This window comes from Hibiscus syriacus, unplaced genomic scaffold (genome assembly GCF_006381635.1).
Source record: "Hibiscus syriacus cultivar Baekdansim isolate YM2019G1 unplaced genomic scaffold, ASM638163v2 tig00112637_pilon, whole genome shotgun sequence".
Lineage (NCBI taxonomy): Eukaryota > Viridiplantae > Streptophyta > Magnoliopsida > Malvales > Malvaceae > Hibiscus > Hibiscus syriacus.
Genome location: NW_024063374.1, coordinates 209,190 through 215,103, shown reverse-complemented (window position 1 = coordinate 215,103; position 5,914 = coordinate 209,190). Strand labels below are relative to the sequence as shown.

The window sequence follows — 5,914 nt, the reverse complement described above, 5'->3', positions numbered from 1 at the left end:
TATGTGCAAAACTGGGATTCTGAACTTGAAATAACCAACAATCTCAATCGTCTTGCCCCAACTTTTCAGTAGCCTAAACATCAACCTTTTATTTATGGTCGGTCCCAATCCAACCCACAGCACCATTAGCAACTCCCTTGCTCTTTCTGCTTTTTCCAAACCACCCACTAGTTTTGCTTCTCCATTTTAATCTATGGATCAAATTATAAGATTGATTCCACATTATGGTTTATTGTTACCTTAATCTAAACCAACGAGCTTTCAAACTTTATCTCCTTTGAGTTTCTTTTCCCGGCATGCAATTAATGCTTATATACGAGACTCGGTCCGTTAAAATATCCTACCTATTTTAGTTGTCTTTGATATCAGCTCAAATAATGGTAACCAAGATAAAAACAAAACAAAAATGTAAAAGGTTTGCCTTAATTTGTTATGCTAACCAAATTCTTCCATTATGTCCTACTCAACCTAAAATGGTTATGAACCATCTAAAAATTGGTACAACAGCATTCAAGATTTCTGTAAACAATGAAACCCTAGATATATAACCCCCGACTTCATTTCTTTTGATCGTGGGATGATGAAATTATAAAGTAAAAGAAGAAAAAGAATATGATTTTCACTAGAAAATGCAGCCAATTACTGTGAACTGCCATCTGCTATTTCAGCTTTCTTTTCCCCATTCCCTTCCTCGTTTACTGAACCCTGTATGGACAATTCACGTTTCAGGCTGCCATCCCCGGCAACAGATAAACTTGTTTCAGAGTTGGCCATATTGCTGTCTTCTGAATCTTCCATTTCGTAACTGGTTAGTACTTGTGAATCTTACTCGTAGGTTTCCGTTTCTTTTGAAATCGATAAATATTGCTGGTTCGTTTCAACCATCTTCGTATTTTCTGCCCCACTCACAGCATCCGAACTTGGATCTTTACCACAGCTGGGAATATCAGAAGAACATGGCTGACTACTTGTCCAGTCCATATTATCATTCTCCACATTTTCTCTCACAGCTATTGAATTATCCGTATCCCTATCTTCACCGTTTATTCTAATAGCTTCTGAATCAATCTGAAAACATGAACCATTTCCGTTGAAGGAAAATTCCTTAGCAAGTGATGATGTTGACTTAGCCACATCACCGTTCTCATGTCCATGAACAGCATCTGTATTCATTCCAGCGGATGACTCAACTTCAAGTCTACAAATATCTGAATGCAAACTACCGTTCATTGACAGGGACGCACGGCAACTAGGAGAACTAATGGACTCTTTTCCAGGTACACATTCAGTTTGTTCCTTTGAGCAATGTGCTGCTTCAGCTTTCATTCCCGAGGTTCTAAGACATGATGGGCGTGGAGATACCCTGCACAAGAATAGGAAAATAGGATGCCTCTCATGTCACTAATATAAGAGACTTAACATGGACAAAGGACAAACTAGAATATTCATATGTATCTTTTACTTGGTTCCATCTAGAGACCTTTAACCATTCAGTATACTATAATATATCCATAACAAAACAAAGGGTCCACGTATATCTTCGGTGACAGTTACTGAAGAGAAGGATATAAAGACTTTAAAATCTAATAATAAATGGAATTTTCTCCAACAGGTTCATTCACATCAAATCTTGGACATTTATGAGGCAGAACCTATACACATTGTATGATTTACTTGATGGCAAACTGGTATTGTTTTTAATAATTTGAACGGCTGAAAAGTAATAAAAGTTTAAACGGCGGGGTTGGGGGGGGGGAAGAGAGACAATTGGCTTTCAACTACCGGTATTTGGAGAGACCGTGAGGAAGGAAAAAGGTACCTGCTATACAAAAGCATATATGCTCCCTCAGAAAGTACCTCTTCCAGTTCAACCCTTGAAACCTGGAAAAAGAGGCAAAACAAGTTAGGCTAAAAAACTGAAATTCAAGTGCAATAGACATGACGTACAAAATTATGTCTACCCCATGTTTTAATGATGATCAACATCTGGGGTTTAAATGGAGGCCTTGGAATCGCAGAGAAATTATTTTAATTGCCAGAACACACAATATAAGGGAAATGAGAATGACAGAGAGAGAGAGAGAGAGAGAGAGAGAGAGAGATCACCTTACAGTCATCAATTCTATACCAGTTTCCGGCAAAATCTTTGGTATAGCAGATATAATGACCAAAAAATGATGCATTCAACATGTCCACATGGACAACAACTGCATAAAGTTTGTAAAGATTGGTATCACCTCCATCTTCGCTCATGTAAGGGGTAAAATCTAATGTTTCAGGAAAGCTAACTCTTTTGTTGAGTTTTCCAAACTGGCCACTCTGCAAAGATTTTCAATAGTAATTCCAGACATCAATAAAGCGAAGGTTCAATTAACTAATTTACCGGTAAAAGGAAAAGAGATCACGCATCCACTGTCAAGTCAAACCAAACAAATTAAACAAGCATCGAGGGTATAGGGTAAGACCTGAAATCTTTTCAAGGCAATTGTTAGAACGTTAGGAGCCCATCGTATGAAAAGGCGCTTACATGCCTTAACATAGTCATTGCAGCTGAAATGAGAATCAAAATACAATAGTTAACACTAAATCCCAAAATGTGAATAACAATATAGTTAGGCATCAAAGAACAAAATATACACACAAAATATGGCTAAAGTTCCTAGCTGTATAGTTTAAAACCATGCAAAGTTAGCTATAACATCTTGAGATCAAACGGAGAAGCAATCATACCCATCACATTTGTACTTATTTTCTCCATCAAGCCACTCTTTAGCAGTAAACTGGTCAAGGCATTCCTCCAATGACGAAGCATCTCCATGAATTTCAACAGTTAAATCCATCATATTTTCACACTGATTTGAAATCTTATTGCAATTGGTACAAATCACCTACAGGTTTTAACGCAATGATAAGTATTACACATTACAGTACAAACTCAAGCATTTTAAAACACTAAGCAAGGTGATTTATATAAAAACATTACAGCCTAATCAACTGAAATCACTTTTTTGTTTTTTTTATAGAAGTGGGAGGTAACTGAAATCACTTTTAATTGTTCAGAGATTTGACTTCCAAGAAAATGCTCACTTAGTTAAGGAGAAATACTCTTAAATTTACTAAAACAAGGGTATTCCGTAGTCCATTTTGGAAGGAAACTAAACTAAAAAGAAAACAGAAGAACACAAAAATTTCAGAACATTTCTTCACTAATAGGATCCACAGACACTGTATCTTTATCAATGGTGAATAGCCAAAGTTAAATTGCAAAAGAGAAAAGAAAAGTTGAAATGATATGCATCACCTGAGACTGTAGATGACCACCAAATATATGCTGAATAAGGGTTGTCTCTTGAGAGCTGCGCTCAACAGCTTTTTCTCCACCGAATTCATCGAGACAAATTGATTGCATTGTGTCAATAGCAAACCTGAAAAATGAATGAAAAGAAAAACAAAAGAAAAAAAACTAATACTCCAGAATTTCCTCAAGTTAATTTCAAGTAGATGTCCAAAGAAAATGCAATCACTTGATACAGACCTCATGAATTCATGCGCATCCTCCTGTCTTCCATAACCAAGATTACCTCCAATATTAGGCAGCCGTGACAGAATATTAATTGGTGAAAATGGATGCAAACTTTGAATTGATCTTTCGACGTGAGTTTGAAATTCGCACAGAAAGCACCAATCATTGTGTCTGCCTGGAAAACAGAAATAACAAGAATAAAGTCAGATACTTTTCAAGAACCTAGAGGTGAGAACCTAGTAGATCTAGTTTCTCAATTTACATTCTTTTCGATGGCCTTTCTCCAACAAGTAAGCAACAAGTGGTCGAGTGGATACAAGGCACTGCATAACTACATTGGCAAAGCAACTGCAGAAACAAACAAGAAAAGATAAATCAAATAGAGAAAGGAACAGAAACTTGTCTTGTTTTATCATATGTAAAAAAGGTTCAACTAAAAGAATTAATAAGCATGGTAAACATGAACCTGTTTCCACAATTTAAGAGTCCACATGGAGGAAATCCTGGTTTCTCCCAGTTGAAAATCTTTACAAACTCATCATAAGGGAAAAGAGCCTGGAAATTTTGAATATTAGTTTCAAATTTACTTAAATTGGTTTTATAAAGGGTCAAAAGATTCACCTTTCTTGGTTTCTTGATAATCTTAGAGGTTCCACTAACAGGAACCAGGGCAACTCCTGAAGATGGTTTTGTGCTTGTAGTCTGTGTAGAATTCACTTTGCACTTTGTCTTATGGACCTTCCAGTGTGTCTGTTGGCAAGCTGGGGAGCTGAACAGGAAAGCAAACATAAGAGTTAACCATCTACATGATAGAAGAATTTGTGAACCAACCGTAAATGAACTTTAACGATGGTAAATCCTTGTTTTCTAATATCAATCAGAAAACACAAAGCTTTTAAAGTTAAGGAGCTATTGGCACAAGAGGCTTTTTGTTAACTCATGCCAATATGGCAACAATTAAGGCATTTGTTTGCACGATTGACTGATGGAGTGATCAAAATTTCAACAAGGAACTTGCTGGGCTTCTAATTTGTATATTAAGCACAACAGTACGAAATAGAAATCAATCAAAATTTCTTCACATTGAAAATTCCTGGAAACCCTTGTTATATCGACAGCAAAGCCACTTCTTTCTAACCTATAAATCATAGAATTCAAAATAAAAATAAAAAAGCTAACTGAAGTGAGAAAAGGAAAACATGCAACTAAAATAGACAAAGAAAGGCCACAAAATTTCAATCATAAGCACTTAAGCTAGAGTCAAAGCAGAATCAAGAAACGTTACCAGTAGATAACAGCTAGAGAAACTCTGAAAAAAGCAGTTAATAATCACTAGGACGCTTATGAGTACTAATAACATAAAAATGAAATAAACTTCATTTTTATTTTTTACTTTTTCGATAATCCCGAGAAACTAAAGAAACAGCTCAAACAATGATGAAAAACAGTAATAACCGCCCCAATAAGCAATCAAGTAGGAGGATCACACAAGACAAGAGAATAAAATATTATAGAAAGCAAAATAAGAAAACGTACCAATAACGAACAGATTTGCAACGAGAGCACACCTTGGAGGCGGGGTTGGAGCAGACTTCGCAAGGTGATAGCTCGGTGTCCATGGGAATGGAAGACATTGTTTGGTCACGATCGAAATTGGCGTCGACCTCGAAGTATTTAGACGCCTGGTTCTTCAGCAAGTGGAGAGCCCCAAATACGAAAATGAAGAGCGTGAAAATTAATTGCAGGAACCAATTAAGATCGAACGTTATTCCGCCGACATGTATCTACACAGGCTTCTGGGTCTCGATTCTAGGGTTTTTCTTCATATATTTTATTTTTCCTTTTAGCACCACTCTCTCTCCTTTACCAATTTTTATCAACTTTTTTTTTAATTTTCTTTTTGATATTAATTACTCTCTTACTCTGGAAACCTCGAAACCCAAAATTGGCAATGCCTTCTCCTATTTAACAGGAATACGTACATAATAATTCTTTAGTTTTTCTTCATCTGCCTTTGCTTCTAGGTTCATGCATTAGAATATAAGTTGTGCGTTATAATATGCCACTTCAAAAATTTATCTTTATTTAAAAACAATAATATTAGTAAGTATAATTTACGGAATTGTTTTAGTATTATCCATGTATTTACGTATATATTTAATCAGAATTAAGATAAAACAAATATAACTTGAGATAAGAACTTAGGGCCGTTTGGTTCACGGCATATGGGATTACCGAGGGAATGAAATCCTCATTCTCCCGTTTGGTTGGCCGATAATCTAATTATCCGGTAATCTTTTATTACCAACAGTGAATTTTTTGGTGTATATTACCGGAATGTGATTACCTCATTCTTTTAGGTATTGTTGGATTATCAACGTTTTGGACTAA

At 35.8% G+C, this 5,914-nt stretch overlaps 1 pseudogene; it reads right to left on the bottom strand.

The window, feature by feature from the left end:
* Positions 1 to 568: 568 nt before the first annotated feature.
* Positions 569 to 5,553, bottom strand: LOC120182342 (annotated as a pseudogene).
* Between the last annotated feature and the right edge of the window lie 361 nt (positions 5,554 to 5,914).